This window comes from Mus pahari, chromosome 4, assembly GCF_900095145.1.
Source record: "Mus pahari chromosome 4, PAHARI_EIJ_v1.1, whole genome shotgun sequence".
NCBI lineage: Eukaryota > Metazoa > Chordata > Mammalia > Rodentia > Muridae > Mus > Mus pahari.
The window spans coordinates 71,954,959-71,977,492 of NC_034593.1; the positions used below are offsets into that span (position 1 = coordinate 71,954,959).

General features: G+C 36.2%; 1 protein-coding gene across 2 annotated transcripts in view; it reads left to right on the plus strand.

Moving 5' to 3' along the window:
- The window catches only part of Pdgfc (platelet derived growth factor C), a 162,859-nt gene that overhangs the window by 58,853 nt on the left and 81,472 nt on the right, over window positions 1-22,534 (plus strand). The window contains exon 2 of one of the 2 annotated variants that reach the window (XM_021195716.2): window positions 21,933-21,991. The exons of the other annotated variant lie outside the window; for it this stretch is intronic. The gene's annotated coding sequence lies outside the window, so the exon portion shown is untranslated. The remainder of the gene's footprint in view (window positions 1-21,932; window positions 21,992-22,534) is intronic. 2 annotated transcript variants of the gene reach the window in all.

Here is a 22,534-nt window from a genome sequence, read left to right on the forward strand (position 1 = left end):
AGTGGGAGTGAGTGGGTAGGGGAGCAGGGCAGGGGGAGGGTATAAGGGACTTTTGGAATAGCATTTGAAATGTAAATGAAGAAAATATCTAATAAAATAATTTTAAAAAATGGGGGTGTGGAGGAGTGATTTACATTGATCTGCTGAATCTGCACTCGACTTTTTTATCTGAGTACTGCAAAAGTCTGACAAAAACTTAATCTGAGGTCCGCTTAGTTTGCCTGTTCATTCTGGCTTGGTGGAAGTCACCATTTCTAAATGTGCTTCAACAAAGTGGAGACTGGTCTTGGTTTGGCAGTCCTCACTTGAAAGGGTTTGACTGTCAACATAAACAGTACTGATGCTTATCTTGAAAACTTTGTTCTGCTCTTCCAGTCTTCTGAAAGTTTGCAGATAAAGTTTAGCATGTATTTTCATGAAACCAATTGTGGTTTTGGCATGTGTATATGTACATGTATATGTGTATGCATATATGCATGTATCTGTTTATGTGTATATGTATGTATATACACTTTACCAGGTGAGCATATTTGGGATAAGAGTATAAATAAAAGAAACACTTAAAGACAACACTCTAGGAAATATTGCATTTGTAAAAGATGCTCTAATTTTTTATGTTATTGTTGTGCTATCTTAACAATATTTATGCACACATTGTACAGTTTACTAGTAGAGCTCTGTATTGGCATTTTGGAAACACTTTTATTTGGTTTTCATTTTAAGGTGTGCTAAGTTCTTGGTATAAGGACAAGAAATCTTGTTTCTCAGTTTGGTGACAAATTAACCAACTAAAGACCAAAGCACAGCACACATACACACACATTAGAAGCATGGAAAATAAGTCTGAATCTTCAGTAAGTTGAGAATCTCGATGGTGATTGACTACAGGAATTCCTGAAGTTATCAGAAAAGCTTTTCCTAGGTCCAAGTGATGAGAGGTAGAAAAGGACTTTCTGAACAAAGGCTGAACCTGCTGGTCCTAGGATTTGGTGAAGCAGTCACTGGGCTAAAATGGCTGATGGGTGGAGCATTATTTTTGGTTTAGCACCACTCAGAGTCCAAGGAGGAACATGATGTGCCCAGTAGCAGTCGTACCTTTTCCATACTGGCCATTCTGTTCTCTGAATATAACTTCCAACTCCCTCCTTTTCTCATTTCTTCTGTCACCACACTTAACACACATCAGCTCCAGACTAAAGCTCACTGTCTTAGTAACCTAGGACTGGGAAAATGCAGTCAGCCAGCATGTATGAACCCAAACAGGTACCGTGTCTTAATTTAGAAGCCCTGCTTAGGGATCATGCATACAAATCCCTTCATGGATTTTGCCAAATAGCCAAGAAAATGTTTAATATACTTTGTAATATAATATAACATTTTTCCTGTCATTCAACACTTGGACCATTTCACATTTAAAAAATACACATGTATGTATGTATGTGACAATAAAAATTAATAAAAAAAATGGGTCCAGAATTTGAAAGAGTAAGGAGGAGTATATGGGAAACATTGGAAGAAAGGGGAGGAGGAAAGGATTAATTTTTTAATAATATCAAAATAATTATCATAATAAAACATGTAAGCACAAGCTCTCAACCATAATCCCACATAAACATACCCACAAAGTTGCAGTTATATGTACAAATGCCATCGAATATGTTCCTCGAGAAAGAAAACTAAGTGCTGTTAAAAACTGGGCATACACCAAGATTAGAAAATAAGACAGAATGGATTCTGCCAACCACAGGTCTGCTTTTAGTTCTGGGGATGCCTCACAAGGCTCTCTGAGGGTGAGCTGTGTGAAGCTCTATAAGCCTAAGAGCTTAAAAAGTCTGCACTGCAGGTTCCTATTTGTATAACCCCTATTTACCATAGCCTTTACATCTGGACCAGTGGTTACTAAGTGCTTGGAGCTTAAGGAACCACTTTCAGCTCAGTCTTTACGGGTAGCTAAATACATTTTGCTTCCATGTATCACAACAATGCCCTAACCCCCATTTTCTTCTGAGTAATTCTGGGACACTAGGAGAGATGGCTGACAACTTACATAGACATTTATATTAAAAAGGGCAACACTTGGTACAATTGAAGGTGGGATTAATCTGTGCGTATTGTGTTTAGGGATGTTACCACACCTGTGTAGGAGATATAGTCACAGTGGGTAGCTGGTTAGATAAAAGGAAGAGAGAAAGGTAACAATGGGCAGTGTTAAGAAATCCTGGCTAAGCAGAAGCAGGGCCTCTGTCTGGACATGAAAATTAGATTCCTAAGGATAATAGTTTTTAGTGAAAAAATGAGAAGTTTCAGGATGGAGTCAGAATCCCTTTCTGAATCCTTTATCACTTGTTAGAGACACATAGAATGTTTGTTCTTTCACAGTTTTTACGGGAGCTCAAAGAGGAATCAAGAACATGAGACAAAGCTCACACTTAGACCACAGCACAGGACGGATTAGAAATAAACTTTCAAATGTGTTTTAGTTTTTTTGTTTGTTTTTTTATTCTCTCAGCATGCAGGTCTTGGCTAAGCAATACCTTCTCTAATTATGTGAAAGTTGCATGTTTTCTTTTATGGTACTTGACATGCTTACCATATCCATCCACCAGAGGCTCATGTAATAATTTGTAAAGGATTAAAATAATGACCAATAAAAATGTAAAGTAATATGTGTACATATCCCAGAATATAAGAATAAACCTAAGTGAAAAATGTGAATTAAAAATACTAATACAGAAAACTAAAAATTATATATATAGGAATACAGAGAAAGACTTAACAGAAATAGTAATTAATAAAAATAAAGGTAGGCAATTTTTAAAATGAGAGAATTCTACATAAAGACTTGTGGATGATCCACAGAAGGAAACACACGGCAGGAGATTGAGGTGCAGCCTAGGAATGAAGAACGTGCCTATCATAAGGAAGTTCCTGGTTGGCCTAAACCCAGTTACACAAAGATCTTATTTCCATTTCCTTAAGGGCTTCATGAATCTAAATCAAACTGCAAATGTTTAGATGTGATAAATATGTGTATAGAGTGCAGCTACATAGTAGTACCTGTGTAGTGGTAATTGATTATATCAGGATAAAGCTTATGCTTTGAGATATTAAATTTTCTTTGTGTACACATTACTCTTTAGCAAGAGGCATGTGATAGTTCAGATAAATACAAAATGAAGACAAGAATATCCAGCTTGAGCAATAGAGCAGAACTGAAGTCTTATTACTTAATCACTAGCAACAAGCAAAGTCTGCTATTCCTGGGAGCCACAGGAACTCTGTAACAACTGACATGAAAACTGTGGACTTATGCATATAGCCTTTAAATTTTTTGAGCATTCTGTTGATATTTATCAAGGGCATGTGTTTTGAAAGTGAGTGTTATACAAATAAGATTATTTTTTTTACTGTGAACTACTTCAAAGTATAGAAAAAACCAATTTTTCTATTTTTTTTTTATTGACTTTCAAACTCACATTTGTTTAGTATTGTTTTTCTTGATACTGGCATGGCCACTTGGATTTTTCTTAATTGATGGTGGCTTGTTTTTTGAAAAATGTTAATGAACTTTGATATTACCAACTTCCTTATTAATAAAAATAATGAAAACCAAACTTCAGGCAAGCTACAGGAATATTAATATTTGAACAAATGCATGGCATGTTACTCTGTAACCATAAATATTACTGTGGATGAAGAATGGCAGAGGGATATGGCAGATCTGTGTTTCAAACATCACTTGTAAATAATCAGAATGAGAGGAAATCTCATTTCTAACATATTAATGGGTTACTATATGAAAGACTGGTGTAAATAATGTCAATAATCTATAAATCTACAGCATCTTTTCACATGTCATAGGAGGTGATGACGCTTGTTGGTGTGCCCAGTCATCTTTACCCATCTTGTTTAATGTGTGATTAAATGTGTGAATACATCAGCAAGTTATATGGCTTTGTCTTAGGGTACTTTTTTGTTCTGTAGGTATCTACAGAAACTTTAACACAGGACCCTAATTTATCTGATTCTAGCTGCAGATAAGAGATCCCAAATCAGGCTTAATTGTATACTTAGTATCTCATAGAATAGGAAATCTAGGATTAGGATAGTTAAAGGGTTAGTAGGAGGAATCAGGGATGACACCATTAGTCTCATGAACCTTTTCCTCTTCTTTTTCTAACTTTAAGTCCCAGGTTTGTCCCATCATCAGCACCCCAAATAGTTTTGTCCAAACAGGAAAAATTGAGCTCTCCTACAAACACCTTTTTGTAAAGTAACTTCCCTATCATTGGCCAGGTCTGGGTCACATGATACGACTCAGGTCATTTACTATTTAAGGGTCACCAGGAGAACTGTATTTGTCATCATTGTATGTTACTCTTTAATTGTGATCCACCACTGAACTTGGAATGGTATTTAGCATTTCACAGAAGTCATGGTCCTTTGAAGATAGGATAAATATTGAGATTTTGCTAAGACAGTATTTTGGTGACAAAATTGTCCCTGCAACATATTAATTTAAAATGTTTTCTAAAGCTCTGTTAGTTACTTTCCTATTGCTATGATAAAACACCACGAACAAGACAATTTACAGAAGAAAGCATTTATTTGGGCTTATAGTTACAAAGGACTAAACATCTATCTAAAAGTCCATGATGGTAGAATAAATGTACAGTGGCTGGAGGAGCCAAGAACTTACATCATTAAGGGCAATTACCTAGCAGAGGAAGCACACTGAGAGTGTCCCTAAGGCTTTAAACTTTCAAAATCTATCTCCATGGACATATTTACTCCAAAAAGGTCACATCTTCTAAACCTCTCACAATAATACCACCAACTGGAGACCAAGCATTGAAATGACAGCTCTATCTATAGGGACGTCTCATTCAAACCACTATAGTGCAGCATATGCTTGCTTGTACAAAGGCACATGGGAACCATGGGACATGTGTGGAGGTGAGGGAGACAGTTTTATATATTGGTTCTCGTTGTGAATAGCCCTGGGGTTAATTATATTTGATGTTAATTCCATTCTCCTGTGAGTGGTTGTGAACTAGGAATGGGTCAGCACTCAGGTGATTTCCTGTAAACCTGCTCCCACCTTAATTTGTAAAATAAATGAGAGCTGATGATTGGGCAGATGAAAGGGAAGGTGGAGCAGAAGGTGGGGGAGAGAAGAAGGAGAAAATGGAAGAATGACAGGATACAGAGGAGGAGGAAGAAGGAGAAAAGCAGAGCAGACTTTTCCTTCCAGAAAACTCAAGTATGGTTCCGTTTTGGATGAATCCATTAGATGGTTTAAAATCCTTTTCCGTAGCACAGTAATACTTTTTGCACAAGGCATGTGCAATCACTTTCACTTGAATTATTGCTTCAGAGAATTTAGGCCCTGAGGTTGGTAAACCACCATGCTTGTGATTGAAGTTGGGTTTGGAAGAGTCTCTTCTGCTCCTAGGGACTCCTACAAAGAGCTCTTCTTGACTCTAGCTTATATCAGTGGATTTTCTGTCACATATTAAAAGAATAGGCAGTGTTTAATCAATTTGTGATAGGCATGTCTCTCAAATGAGTGACATTTCTTTCTGTCAATGACAGACACCAGGCACTAAAATTTCTATTCATTTACCTCCATATTTTGCCATCACAGAAACAAAGATTTGACAAGCTCTATGTATTGCAGCATACTGTGTATGCACTTGATTTTATAATCTAGTTCTCTTATGAGAAAAAGGAAACAATGATAAGAAATCTACAGATTTTTGCAAATGCTCCAGATTAACTGAATTCAGCAGAGCTTATAGAATATAATACATATGAGCCTGATGTTTGTTGTGGACTCTAAATAGATTTAAATGCAGTATATATATATATACATATATACATATATATATATATATATATATATATATATATATATATATATATATATGAGATCTAGTGTGCATTCACTAAATCTGTAATCAATGCATTTGCAGCTGCTTCTACAGAACGTTTGTGTTTATATTTTTCTAAGGATGCCATGGATGAATTTTCATGAGAACTAAGAACTCAGAATGTGAAAGAATACTGCCCAAAGTTGCTGAATCAGTAAACATTCAACAAATTTTGGTGCAACTCACAGATATTACATTTGCTATTTAACTTTATTTATATAGTACTGGTATTTCTAGAGACACAGTTTGGCAATGTAATCTAGGCTGGTCCTCCTTCCTCAACCCTTCCAGCAACTGTGATTACAGTTATGTATGACTGTACCTGGCCATGTAGATTACTTCATAAAGTCAAAATAAGAGAACAAAATCAAAGGGTAAATGTGGTAAATACAATTGAACTTCTTAATGTATTTCCTTTATGGATCTAGCAACAGAGGCCACAGTAGACAAGGTATGTTGTAGAGAGGATTCCAAACACAAGGATATGCTTGCTTTGCTATGATACAGTATCTACCAGAAGCCAACTGAAGGGAAGAAAGATTTATTTTGCCTCACGTTTGATGGATGTAATCTAGCATGGTAGCGCTGATGTTAGAAGCAGGAGAGTGAGGCAGCTGGTCATATTGCATCCATCATCAGACAGCAGAAAGAGGTAAGCACTGATTCCCACCTCCATTTCTCCATTACCTTAGTGTGAGCACTGATTCCCATCTCCATTTCTCCATTACCTTAGTGTGAGCACTGATTCCCATCTCCATTTCTNCTCCATTTCTCCATTACCTTAGTGTGAGCACTGATTCCCATCTCCATTTCTCCATTACCTTAGTGTGAGCACTGATTCCCATCTCCATTTCTTCATTACCTTAGCGTGAGCACTGATTCCCATCTCCATTTCTCCATTACCTTAGTGTGAGCACTGATTCTCATCTCCATTTCTCTGTTACCATAGTTCCAGGACCTTGGTCCTTTCACAGAACTGTTCCTCTTTAGGGTGAGCCACTTTTCTTCTTTTAGGATTCTCTGGAAACATTGTTTGCATTGTGATTCTAAAAATAGTTACATAATCTATCATGGGATAGAGTCACGTAGTACTTAATTGATAAATCTATATGGCACTTTTATTGAGCTCTTTTCTTAATAGCTGTGTGATATGAGCATATTTGGATAATAACAAATTGAATTTTGTTATGTATTTTAAATAAAACATTTGCTTTTTTCTTGAGTATAAGAGTAGAGTTTCTTAAAAAGTACTTGATATCAGCAAATAAAATACCAAAATATTGAAATTGCTCCTGCCTCAGCCTTCTGAGTGCTGAGATTACAGATGCCCATTTTGAGTCCCAGATCAACTGTGTTCTGTGTAAGGAATGTGAAGAATGAAGATCTAATGATTATTTCACGTATTTTTTTTCCTATTACTTAAGTGTTGAAAGTTTTTCTTGTTAGAAAGGAAAATATATTTATTAAAGGCTGCTTTTCTTCTAGTTAGCAATATGTAGCTTTCTTCAGGCTGGACTCTAAGTGGTATATTTGAAGTAGGCATTCCAGAAAGAAGGCAGATGATTTAGTGAATAGGCTTTGAAAGTATTCAAGCTAACTTGTTTTCTTTTGCATTTTATATATAGGAGGTATAATCAGTTAAGGCTGTAGCCTTACAAAATATCCCTCAAGGCGTCTGCACTTCTACAATAGGGTCAATTAGTCCCCATTTGAAGTCTGTTATTTAATATTGGGGCATGCCAAAAGTAAACCTGTCATAGACAAAGTAATGCAACAGGCTGGGACAAGCAGCCCAAGATTCTGACAGTCAATTGGGAACACTTTCACTCTTGGTACCTAACCTTGCCAAATCCTAATGACTTTGACATAATTATTTCATTGAACAATTCAATGTTCATCTGTTAATTATAAGTTAGAGCTAGTGACTTCTGAAGGTCTTTCTTTACAATGACATGTAGTAATAGAAAAATATAATAACACTCAAAACTATGTATTAGAGATGGATATGTTTTTAAAAGTGTTTAGACATTATTATCAATACTCTACATACCTACTTAACAAGTATTCTCAGAATCTGTGCTAACATTGTAAATTCTGGAGAAGGCTTCTGTGCTGTCATTTACAGGAACCAAACAAACAACCAAACACAAACCTGAAGAAACAATACAGTTCAGCCTGGAATAAACTATTGCAATACAATCTGGGGGCATGCTGAGAGTACATTAGGAATCCCCAAAGACCTGATCTCATAAGCTTATTCCACTTTCATCCAGATTCTCTCTTCTGAGTGTCCTAGAACTTAGATGTCTACATAAGTCATTTTATTTTATTAAATAAAAATATGAAATAAGTAGTATGTTCTGCTTTGCTTCACATCTTGGCTATACTTTTCTAGAATGTGGGAGTTGATATCTCTATGACTAGTGTCCCTTGAATGATTATTTACATATAATGTGTGCCCAACTCAATTCACATCTGCCAGACATGGAATGAAGAACAAAGAAGAGTTTTTAATGATAATAACTTACTCAATGATAAATGTTTCTCATCCTGTCATTGTTTAATAATTGTCTTATTAATTTTCATGGATACATTTTATATTAAAGAAGAATAATACTGAAAATGAAGCTAGACCACTAAAAATCTATATCAGTGTTAGTCTTTACTGATGTTAATTTAGATGATCAAAGATATTGGCTATTTCTTCTAGCATTCTGGATTTTTTTTCTGCTTGTGGAAGCCACACATACATAGATTTGCTAAGGTGTGCATCAGATCTTACACTATTTTGAAACAGGACATGTTTCCTCTTCTCCTTTAGAACTGGGCAAAAATCTTTTTTTAAAAAATATTTTGTTTTGTTTTGCTTAAAAACATAAAATATGCTATTGACAATATGGAAAGCTTCTATCTTTCATGACTTCAAGAAAGACAGTCATCCCACTGTATAATACAAAAAGTTACTTACAGTTATAGAGTGCAAGCATCTGTCAATCAGAAGTCTCGCGTCATGAGGAAAGGTATGTTTCAACAGTCTTCTGTTTTTGGAAGCATAAAGGAGGTATGTAGCAAAGGGAACTCATGATGATAAATATTCTTATCAATTCATAGAAGTGATCGAAGGAGTGTGAAGATATGTGTGTGTGTTTATGTGCACATATCTGTGTGTACATATGTGTGAGGGTGTGTGTATGTTCAAAGGTGTATTTGTGTGCTCATATGTGTGTTTATGTTCACATATATGTCTGTGTGTCCATATGTGTGTGCAAGTGTATATATGTTCAAATGTGTGTGTTTGTGTGTGTTCACACACGTGTGTCTATGTGGAGGACACAAGTCAATGTCAGATGTTTTCTTCTCCAGTCTCTTTACCTACCTCTTTTGTTGACTTGGAGCCTATTCATTTGATATACAGACTGGCCACAAGATTCAGGAATTCTTTTGTGTTTACCTCTCCAGTGCTAGAATAGCAAGAGAATGCAACCAAGTATGACTTTTTTCATGGGTCCTAGGGAGGTGAACTCAGATCCTCATGTTTCCATCTCCCCAGCCCATGACTGAAGTCTTTAATGTCTTTATGGTTGATGGCCTTCCTTGTTTGTCAGTGTACCCATTCTGCCCCATGATCCAAAGCAATTCTCCTTGGATGAGGGTTCTATCTGGATAATGAAGGACTAAACAGCATCTGTTCAAAATCTATAGTGAGCACTAGACAGAACAAGTAACACAGGCTTAGAACATATTTAGTCCTCAAGGAGCACTTAGTTTGCAAAAGCAGTGTGACTGGTGGTGAAATTCCCTCCAGGGAAAAGCAAATCAAGAGACATTTTAGAAGAAGGTAACACCTATTTATAAGAATTTTATTGTGTCATTAAAATCCTTTTTATTTGTGCATGATTGGCACTGTAAGGAGAATCTTGGAGGACCCTCACCTTCATATTTTCACGAGGGCAGTGACACCATGTAATAAGAACACTACTCTGGTCCTGTAGATATTGACTTCTGTCTTTGATTCTGTCTTCTGTTCCTTCCCTGGCAATATATTTATTCTTACCTTGGCTAATCCTTCTCTGAGCTCCTTGTTATCTTCTCTTAACTCAGAGTAATTAATTTCTTAGCTTTTGTTGATCACATAAAACCGCTTTGTTGCCTTCTCTGCTGTGTCACCTTTTCTTTTGTTTTTGTCTCTGCTTCTCCAGTATTATGTGCCATTCACCTGTATTTTAATGTGTGTGCTTCCCCTGTATTTGTAACCTCTTTATAGAACATTATAGAAAGGCCGAGATTTTACTGCATTTACTGTGGACTATCTTATCCTGTCTCAACTGACACCTGAATGATGGTCACACTTGTCTTTCAAAATTGTCTCCAGAGTTAAGTAAGATTCATGAGATTCCACTCCATTCCCAGTGGCTAGCATCTTGAGAAATTAAGTTGAGATGTTTTTGTTTGTTGTCATGCTAGAGATGAAAAACCAGGGGCATGTACAGGCCAAGTGAGCACACAACCTGAACTGCTGATGCAGCTAAAGTTGGCCTAATTTATTCTCCATTGCCTCTGATGCTATGTCACTGTGACCAAATGTAGGCTATAATAGGCATCTATAGATGCTGACCTTATATTTCCCAGACGAATTCTTAGAGACACTGTTCCTAGCACACCTATGGCATCTGTCCTTGAGAGTGTCAACATCAGTCATCTGTTTTTCTCTTCCTTCCTTCTTTCCTTCTTTCCTTCTTTCCTTCTCTCCTTCCTTCTTTCCTTCCTTCCTTCCTTCCTTCCTTCCTTCCTTCCTTCCTTCCTNCTTTCTTTCTTTCTTTCTTTCTTTCTTTCTTTCTTTCTTTCTTTCTTTCTTTCTTTCTTTCTTTCTTCCTTCCTTCCTTTCTTTCTTTCTTTCTTAATATGATCTCATTTTCTTCTTTCTGTTTTGGGGAATGACAATATTTGAATTTACATATACGTAGGAGGTTAGGAAAAATGAAATCTGCAGTTAACGGGATAAACCCAGTGTTTAACTAGAAACTATAAGAAGGATGCTAAGTACACCCTTTCCTTCTCTCAGAAAGACTGGTATTTTGTTTATGGTTTTATTTTTGTTTTGAGATGATCTTTGTAGCCTAGGCTGAGCCACCAGAAGCTAGTAATCTCAGTGTCCACTCCCAGATGCTGGGACTGAAGGCCTGTAGTTTGCTTTCTCGAGGTGAGTCATGGGCTGGCTCCTGGTTTATCTTTCTACTATTGTAGCACTGACTTTCCCATTTGTGGAAATTCTTTCCAGAAACAATGAAACTCTTTCTTAGTGATGGGTTTCCATCATATTAGAGTTTGCATCCTCTTTTAAACATCTATCTGAGAAATCATTGAAAATTATGCCTATCATGTTTGACTCCTGAAAGCTATTAAATAAGGGGTTAAATATTCAAGTATATGTTGCTACTAAGCTCCTGACCTATGACATTTGAGGTCATTAATTCTGGTATGCACTAATTTCCCTGCCATATTTGTTACAGGTAAATCAATTTATTAGCTGTGTAATACTGGCCAATGCTTGGTTGTCACACTGTGTGAACTTATTATTCATCACACTGTGTGAACTTACTATTCATTAGCACACACTAATGCAGGCTGCTGATTTTTACTATAACACAAAAATGGGCTTCATGCTTCCTCTGTGGCCATGCCAGATCTTCATCAGAGTCATTAATCTGAAAACTGCTGATGGAATGTTAGGTGTCTATGCCACAATAAACAGGAAGTTGACTGCACACTAGCTATTTGTGGGTTAGGGTGAACCCTTAGTTTTTGGTCCAGTAATAACTTGTGACCATTTCAAAATATATGGCAAGTCAGTAGAATTTTAAGGGGGTGGGGTGTGACTTCATAAAAATTATTTTGCAATGTGGTCTGCTTTTTTGTCTAGAGGAGCTGTTTTCTTTCTTTCTTTTTTTATTTCCTTTTCTTTTCTTCTTTTCTTTTCTTTCCTTTACTTCTATTCTTCCTTCCTTCCATCCTTCATTCCTTCATTCCTTTTTATCCATTTTATTTTATTTTTTTGAGTGACAAGAGTCATACGTTATATACTTTCAGAACACGGTATTATGAACACTATATGTCAAAGATTGCTGGGGACTAATGTGGTGGACCTGTTAGCCATGGTTCCATCGTCATGGACCTGTGTGTTTGACAGAATTTCACACTGCCCACCAAAATAAAATCTTCTTCTGTTTGTTCTTGTTCATGAAACATCTGTCCTCGAAGTAAGGAACCTTGATCATTTTTTCAAAGATGATATTTTACTTTTAACTATGTGTGTATGCATTTGTCTCTGTGGGGTTACGTGAATGTGAGTGCAAGTGCCCTCAGATATTAGACATGTTGATCTAGATTTTCTATATCTAGCGTTACACCCAGTTGTCAGCTGTCTCATGTTAGTGCTGGGAATTGAACTTTGAGCCTATGTAAAATATAGTAAAGATTCTGAAGAGTTGTGTGATCTCTCAGGCTCTTAAATAGACTCTCACTGGAAGATATGGAAAATGTCTATAGAAAACACACACACACACACACACACACACACACACACAGACATAGAGTATCAGTGTTAAACAGGTTATCTTGTTATGTATTATCTAAAACAACAAAATATCAGTATAAATTTATTGTCTGTGAAGTAGATCATCAATGGTTAGCAAGCACATCTTTAGTGTTATAGAACAACCACACTCAGGGACTGGTGATGCCATTGTTCACTCTAAGAAACAGTGTTGCAGAGCCTTAGTGCTGAGTTCAACATCCTGAAGAATATTGAAGCTCATGGCTACCTTTGTAATTGGTTTGCAGATTAGTGGAGATTAGTGCTAATATCAACCTTCTTCTCAAGCCAAAATTAGTTATTGAACTACTGATGCTGATTGGAGAATACTTCCTTGGATAGCAGGGTTTGTAAGAAACAATATGAGTTTTACATATTTGAAATCTCATTATGTAGTGAGCCTTACATGGAACACATGTAAATTCTTTCACTGTGTTAAGTCCCAAGAGAAGCCTCAAAGAATAACGCTTTTTAAAAACTGATAGCATTTGTAAAATGACTATGGTTAGGAAAGTTTTTGTGCAAGATCAAGTTGAAATGACATATCCAGTAGCAGGAGCAGGAACAGGAACAGGAACATTAAAAGCAAGATATAATAAGACATGTGCATAGCCTTAGGTTATTTCCAATTCTGCTAAGAAGGTGGAATACCTCAACAATCATCTTGCAGGAAGGCCCAGGAGCTTCAGTTGCACAATGTCAGTCTGCTAGATGTACCGTGGGCTTTCAGATGGGATGAGATCATTGTGTGCTGTGTATCCCAGACTTTGTGCAACACATCAGGCTCACTGCTCCTTTGAAGTCTTGAGTCAACAAGGAATCCCAGTCGACATGCATTGGCAGTGTTTGCTGAGGGATGTGTTAGAAACAACAAATTCTTAATCAGACTTTTGGATTGGAAGGTCTAGTTTTGTTTTTGATTCCTCCATTACCAGATAAACCATTCAAGTTCAGTGATGTGTGTCTGTGTGTGTGTACATGCATGCATACATTTGTACATATGACTGTGCATAAATGTGTATGTACACACACATAAATGTCATTTTATCACTATAGTGTAACATATAAAATAAACAAATATAAAATTTGGGAATAGCTATGACAGAGCAGGCAATAGTATCATTCTTTATTCATAGTGGCAAATGAGAGCTAGAGCACTTCTGTGTACCCAGAATTTTTGTTAAGAGGGTTATTTTAATATACAGGATATTTGATGTATTATTATTAATATTATAATAGTTAATTATGATTTCTATAATATTTGTCACTGAATTCTTGGGAAGCTAGAAACAGTTAAGGTTCCTTAGAATAAGAGAAAGCATTTAGACTCATCTTTCTATGTACAAACATGAAGGACAGTTTAAACTTTATTTGTAAAAACCCTTGTGTGTAACCTATTACCCTTGTATTACCCAGACATTCAGTTTGGTCTGAAATACTGTTTTTAAAACAACCACTTTAAGGTCTAGCCTGAATTTTACAAGCAGTTTATTGTGAGGAGTACTTTCTTCTTAATAAGTCATGCTCATTGAATGTGGTTGTGCATGTCTGTGATCCCTGTGCTCGGAGAGCTGAAGCAGGAGTTCACCCAGGAGCCACTCTGGGAACTTATGTTATTATTATTTTTTTAATATGAATTAACCTTTTAATAGATTATTTGAAATTTCCAATCTTTGTACTATACAGTCATGGTTTTGGTCACATAACAAAAATTTAATCAAACAGTAAAACCAGTTCAGAATAAAATAATCTAAACACAGAAAGTATTTTTTTGAAACATGTCTTAACTAGTTTCATTTACACAGTGGTGTTTTAAGGATACTTCATAGTTAGTCCATATGTAAAATTAATATAATTTATATGCTGATAAAAAATACTGCAGGCTTTGATACAGCTGACAGTAGTAACAGATGGGGACTCCCAGGAAGGGTCACTTGTCCACCATTCCACTTCCTCATTTGCTTCAACTTTAAGCTCTAACTGCAGCTATTTTCCTTTTCAGTCAAACCCTCAGAACAATGCATGGATGACTAGCTTAGAGCCACTGGCTTTTTGTCACTATCCTTTACTTTCTTGATCTGCAGTATTTGCCAGGAAAATATTTTCTTGCTAATATTTGCCAGGAATTTCTTATGCAATTCCCATTGTTAGTTGGTTCAATCTCCGTTTTCAAAGCTGCTAAAAGAAGTCGCAGCTGTGCCTACAAGGGCAGTTTATCGGCATGAACTTGAAGGCCTATGCCATTTTCTTCTCACTTTGTTTCTTTTCTAGCCTCAGTATGTAAGAATGCTCCTCCATGTGCACTGGTCCTGTTTGCCCCCAGGATTTCTCACCATCTGAACTTTAACCTTTATTCTTCCTCTCAGCATTCAATATGTCCTATTATTGTTGTTGCTGTTGGTTTGTTTGTTTGTTTTTTTTTCAGTTTAACTTAGCCTTTATAATTTCTTCAAACCATGCATTAAATTTGTTTTTATTTTTGGTCAGATAAAAAATCTAATTCATGAAAATGTATTCTTCTAAAGTCAACTTAAACTTTGGATAGCGGTGTCAGCCATAGGCTGGAGAGAGTCACCCAGTTAGTTTTAGGACATAACTTCGTATTAAAAAGGGATCTTGATCTTCAGGGTATTTTTGTTATGACTTCATGAGGCTGAACATTCGTTTGAGGCACTCAACCTTTGATTTATTAAATGCTTGAATTAACAATCTTCTTGAAGTGAGTTTATAATAGCAATTGCTTATAGGGGAGGAGCATATAAGCCATTGAAGCAGAGAAGGGATAATAAGTTGTACTTCAAGTTTCTAGAGAAGAACACTTTCCCACATGCTGTGTGCCTCAAAAGAAACATTCTTAGAAACATAAGATACTACGTTGTGTGCTCTTTTTTTTGTTTGTTTTTTTTCCATTCAAGTCAAGGCCTTGTTGCCTCATAACACTGGAATACAATGTGTCTTCTAAAGCACTCAGGAGCTTAATGTCTAGAGAGACTCTTTTGATTGCGATATAAGATAAAAGATGGGAAAAGTAGGAAGAGAGAACCTCATCCTGATTAAATAATATAAAGAAAGTTAGATTTATTAAAGGTCAGGAAACATGTAGAGAGGAGTGAGGGCGAGGGTCCCTGGGTAGAAACATGGCTAAGGAAAATGGTGACATGGCTAAGGAAAATGGTGGCTTTTGTGAGGCTGGGTCTTCTGATTCATTGCCTTTCTTGGGTTCCTTTTATCGATAAGAGGATTAAAAATCTATACAGTCGTTCTGGCAAAGTCTGACTGTATTCATGTAAACCATGTCATTATATAAACATGAGCCTCTTAATTAAATACATGTTTTGTGTACCCCCCCACACTCAGCTACTCCTCTGATTGCTGGAGATTTAACAATATACAAAACAGACTGCCTCCCTTCCGTTCACAGAATGTGCCCCTGAGGAGAAGACAATGAAACACATTCTGTTGAACAAGATAATGTGAGAGCTCTCTATATACTCAGGACCTTAAAAACTTAATTTCATATGACAAAGGACTCTATGATAGATACAATAAAAACAGATCCCGTTGATTTAAATAGTATTGCTGTTAAAATAAGGTATGTGAATATTTGAAAGTTAATGGTAGATACAGAACTAGTAAGGTGGTTGCTATGATTTAACATCTTTAAATCTGGGAAACACAGCCAATATTTAGAATCTGTTATCAGATTATTACTGACAGAGATACTGGTGGTTAACTTCTACTGGCCCATTGCTTTTATTTCCTATCTTAAATATGTGATCTGTTTTTGAATAGTGTCCCAGAATGGCATGGGCAACTCCCAGTTGACAGGGATCCAGTAAGTAGCCATTGTTCATTACTTACTATGGGCAGTTTTATGTGGGGCCTGTTTATTTTCAGCATCTGTATTCACAATTTTTCAGCTAATATTAAAAGACAAGGGACACAGGAAATCAGGGTAAATGAAGGGAGAGAAGTCATTTTTACTAGTAGGTGAATGTAATAATATAGGTAAATAAACCCCAAATGCTTTTTATGAAATTAACATAATTACTGTGAGTTATAGTTATCTCTACGTATAAAGTTCTTGGTTCACCCAGGAGAACAGGGAAGAATAAGGGCCAGTGTTAGCTAAATTATTAATAACACCTGTTGAAACTAGAAGTGTGTGTCTTCAAGGAAGTATGACAGGGTGTAGAAGTAGGAGTCTGAACTGTATGGCGAGTGGACAACCCAAGCTCTTACCCACATCTGTAATATTCATATTCAAGGACTTTCTCTTTTTCATAAACAATTTAAAAAGTAAGTTTAAAATGATATAAATACCACACCAAATAATGAAGTCCATTCAAACCAACAACTGCCCACCTGACCTTATGGCCTGCTCGAGGTTCTGATTGTTCCACCTGTGTATAGTGTATGACAATCTCTATGTGAACCCAATAAAACTCATACTTCACCTAAAAAAAAAAAAGAATGTTGGCTCTTCAGCATTGTACACAATTCATAATAAATAGAAATAGTTAAAATATTAAGAGGTGAGACATGAAAGAATGACTTTTAATATTAGAAATAAATTTAAAATTAGAAATAATCATTATTTGGCTGTTTTAAGTTAAACTTTTGGTATAAGTTAATAAAGCATTAACAAAGCTTGAAGAACAACATATATATATATATATATATATATATATATATATATATATATATATATATATATATGTTGTGTGTGTTCATGCACTCCAGTGCCAATGGCATACAGTTAGGAATCAGAAGAACTCAATTTTTCCTTTCTCTACATAGGATCCTGATATCAAATTAATGTTAATTAGCTTTGGGGGTAAGATCCCTTAATCTCTAAGCCATCTTGCTGACTTATTTACTCATTCAGTTAAATAAGAATGGACAGGAATAGGCTTACTTGTTAGAATACCTTTACTTCTTCAATTGATTGTTGGAAACTGTGATATTAGCTCTTTATTTTCACAAGCTTTTATACTGACAAATATGTCCAATTGTTATAAAATATACAATGTTTTTAAAGGCAACAAATAATAATTGCTGTTGAAGACAATTGCAGAAAACTAAAATGTGGGCTTAGTGATGTTTCATTTAAACATTATCTCAATGATGGTCAGTGGAAACAATGCCATAAATGAATGATGAGATATTTAAAGGGGCCTGCTTGGTGAAATGGGGAGTCAAACACTAGGGAATAGGAAGTGGAGAAGGAGCAGAGCTCATAAATTGTGCATGTGTCTGGAGTGGGTGTGTCTGATCTCAAGGGGAAAATGCCTGTGTGAATGTGGCTTTGTGACTTAGAGAAGAAGAAGAGCTTCCAATGCAGATTCAAAGGACCTGTGCTGTGGGGACAGTGCTTATTTCAGTCTAAGCACGCTTGAGGTCACTGGGGATTTGGGCTGATGGAAGGGTGGCTGAGGAAAGCTGGGGCAAGAGTTACTCCCACATGTAGGAGGAGGCAAATCAAAAGAAGGCTTAAAGTAGAATAAGAAATGCAAAGTAGGTCCATACAACAGAGGAAAGTAAAGAGTCAATGATTAGCCAATCACTGCTGTTTCTCAATTTGCATTTGGTAGGCTATTTATAGAAATGATCATACAAACAGTTGGTGAGGACATGTTGTTCTTCACTTACCTCTCTATTTGTACTGAAAAGAATGTTATGTTTCTGAATGGAGAAGGATTAGCCTTCTCCTGCTGTAATGTCCCTTATTTTGTAGTTATACATAAACTTTTAAAATAAATGACATATCTTTATAACTTCTTCTGAACATTTAGTTTTGGAGAACTGGCCCTGAAGCTCAGGGCCTCATATCCCCATGACTGTACTCTACCAATGAACTGCCTCTTCAGCCTGGATAGTATCGAAAAATTTTCAGTCTACTTACATTTTAAGAGTGTTTTGCCTACATCTACCTGTCTGTCCCATATACACGCCTAATGATAATGGAGGGCAGGAGCGGGTATTGTACCATCCGGAACTGGAGGTATAGACAGTTGTGATCAATAAAGTAGCCGTTGGGTCTTCTCCAAGAACAGCAAAAGCTCCGACCAGCTGACCATCTCTCCAGCCCCGTGGATATTTTAAATTGGTGGTTGGAACGAATTCTTAGGTACTTTTTAAATTGAAAATAATTTTTTTTCATACAATCTGTTCTGATTGTACTCTTCCCAGATATGTCCTACTCCCTTATCCACCCAAATCCACACCCTTTCTTGTCTGTTTCTCATTAGAATACAAATAGTCATCTAAAAAAACTCAATAAAATAATGCAAAATTTAAAAAGAGAGTAAGACCAAACAAACTAAAAAAATGAGCTAAGGAAAAAGAAACACATATTAATAGTGTAACATACATGTTCACACACACACACACATACACACACACACACACACACACACACACACATACACACATACACACACAGAAATTCATTAAACACACAAATCTGGTAACCATAATATACACCCAAAACACCTACGTGTAAAACTGCCATTGCATAAGTTTTGCGATGGCCATCTACTGCTAGATATGAGGCATGGCCTGAACACTGGTTGGTATACCAAGTGAAACTAGTGAAGAAAACTAAGTTTTCATTTGCATGTTCTTATCAATTGTAGATACACTGGCTTAGATTGTTTAAAAATACTTATTGAAGATACAGTTCTTTCCAGACAGCATGTTAAATACTTTTTCATACACTTGATTATGAATATGTGAAGTGGTATCAATTCTCCATAAACACATGACTTGAGACAGAGTACAAATTCTAGAACAGTTACCCATCATGTGCAAGAACAGTGTTCTAATTTCAGAACTACAAAACCCAAATGACTATAATGCTACTTATCTTTCCCCATCTTTAAATGAAGAATTTATTGTGTTTTTTTTTTTTTATGGTGAAAATGTTAACTTTAGAGAAATTATTCTTTGCTTCTTTTTGGCCAACAAAAGGTTAAAGGTTGGCTTCTGATCATTCAACTCTATATCAGTAATCTCTGAGAAAGGACACTTTTTAGTGAGTACTAAGTTCCAGAATATTCTTTACTTTCAGAGGTAGAATTAATGTCAAGTGTAGTGATCCAAGAATTGAAAGGACTCCAGAATTAAGCAAATCATTCACAACTTGTAATATCTCCAGATCACAATTTTAATAGAGACAGTCACACAGAAATGTTGTGGGTCACTTTGTTGTAGCTGTTTTAACCCACTTGAGTAACATACTGTAACTATCAGGGATCTTACCAAATTTGTGAGAAAAAAAAAGGAAAAAGTTCTACTCAGTGAGATAAACTGAACAGAATGCAAATGGCAAAATCTATGTTCATTACCAGTTTGAAATTTACACCTATGGTCACATTTATTTATGGTAATAAAATCAGTGGTCCTCCTTTTCTAACTTAATGTAGTGCATCTATTGAACACACTGTGAAAGGGTGTCATCCCTTTTCATTGTTTCGAGTACTCATTGTTACTTGTGGACATGATCTGTGACATGATCTGAAGTAATAAGATTTGGTGGAAAGGGAGTTGATAGCCATTACACTAGAGTGATTTGAGTTGAAGGTTGGTGCTGTCTTTTGTTATTAAGGTAACTCTGTATGTAAGCTTACTGGAACCACTTTATGGTTTATATCTGCGGATCTGACATGATACTGTTACTCATTTATATTCTTTCAAAATGGACTGGTTTAGGCCCTGGAGATGTCTTAGCATGTAAGAGCATTTGTTTTGCAAGTGTAATGACCCAAGTTCAAATGCCTAAAAGTCATGTAAAAGGTTGGGCACAGTTGCACTCCTGCCTATTACTGAAAGATTGGGGTAGATTTGGAGACTGGAGGATCAGTGATGCATAGAGCTCTTAACTTTAGTGCAGGGATCCGTATAAGACCCTGTTTCAAGGGAATCAAACACACACTGATAGAGCAGTGTACCTGGCATTCTCCTAGGGCCTCTTCATGCTTACATTGATGTGCTTACCTACACACATCCATATGTATACACCCCTCACAAACAATTAAAATTAAAATATAGAAAAATAAACATCACTTTAGACAAAAACTATTATGGCCATTCACATTGGAAAGCATAACTCTATTTTGACAGGAAAATTCTGCTTGAGATATATAACTTTTAAGATCATTGTCCTCACTGGAAAATACTTTGGCAACTCAAAAAAACCTAAGACCTATAAAGCACTATTAAAAATAGTGTTCTTATTTGGGAAGTGCGATGAGGTAACTCTACAAAAATAGACATTTATTTTAGTCATGCTATTTTTGAATGAATTTGTGTTTTTTATTCGATTAATTGTATCGTGCTGTTTTCCCACAACATGCTCTATTAAAATCATGTGGCAGATCATGTTCTTGAGTAATATGGGGGCTTACGCTCTGCATGAGACAATGAGGAGGAGTGGTATCTTTTCCTAGTGGGTTCAGTGTGTGGGCACACTGAATGAGAAAAGGAGGGCCAGGGAGCTCATCACCATCCCATCGGTGTTAAATTCGATTAAGAATGTCTTTTAGTTGTCCCCTCGCCACCATTTAGGGATACTTTATTAGCTTTTGAAGGTGACAGAGTCCGTTTTGTTTCTAGATATCATTCCCAACAAGCGCAGACTTTTCTGTGTTCCCCTTTGAGTTTGATCTCAAGAAGGCCAGAACCAGTCCTTAAACAAAACCATGTTCCTTGTTCCTGGGTTCCTCTAGTTCTTTTAAAGATGATCCATCTAATAAGCAAATGATGACATTTTGGCTTTATGAATTTCTCTGTGGATAATTGTGAGAGGATATGTTGATTTGAAACAAAATAATACAAAGCCTTAGTTTTTATCATCGGGAAAGGGGTTTTAAATTCTAAGGCCCCTTTGTCAGTAGGAAGAGAACCTGGTCTTGCCCAAAGTAGATGATAGGTTAAAGACCTAGGGGACGGAGAATCATGGCATGCAGGTAGTTCCAGGTGGGCTTCAAGCAAATCCAGTGTCTGATAGGACAGAGCTGGGGAAGAGTAACTTACAGGGTTATTAAAATGTTAACTGGATACCATATAAGAAGCTCTGGCCAATAACATGTCCAGAATGAATATAGGTGTTATTTGAGCGAGTAAGCAAGTTTTAAGAGAATAAAAATGTCTAGGTTAAATAACCTACCATATAATGCTCTTTCCTGTATTTTTTCTATGCCAGCCAAGATCCTGTCCTATAAAAATTAGTGATTATGTCCACAAATAAAAGTTCATTTGACTGACTCAGACATTTTTACAAACTATGTGTTTTTCAGTGATTCAATTTTTTTCAATACCCAAATCCAAAATTGAAAATTCTTAACCACCTAGATTAGGGTTTGAGGTCACTAAGACTCAATTTTACTATCTCCATCTACTGGCAGGGAGGAACTATACCCAGCATCTGGACTGGCATAGAAAAGAGGAGAAAGAACATTAAAAGGTAAGCCTGCCATATGTTTTTATTTCCTCTGAATGTGTACACTTTCTGTCACATACTCTATTGTATTTTTCTACATTGAACATGACTGTAATGAGCCACCATAGAATGAGAGTTTAGGTGTTTTAGTGCTCTTGACTGCTCCTGGAAATTAAAAGATATAGACACGTATGCTTTACTTTCATCAAAACAATTGATTTTTTTTAATGTTTGGGTACTTGTGAGTCTCTATCTCATCATCCCAGTGATTGAGCGCTGCCTTCTGGTCATTACACGAATGCATATAGTATATTCTCACTGCTCTGGACTCTATGTATGCTAAAGAGAAGTTTCTCTGGAAATAATTTGAAGTGTGAGAGTTTAAAGAGAATACAAACATGTTTGCTTCTGGGGTTTACATTTTCACTCTGGTGTTTCTTAGGATCTTTTGCCAGTCTTATTAGTATTTTCATTTTTAAGCTTCCTAGTTAATTAACAGGTCAGTCTTATTTATATAATTATTCTCTCTCTCTCTCTCTCTCTCTCTCTCTCTCTCTCTCTCTCTCT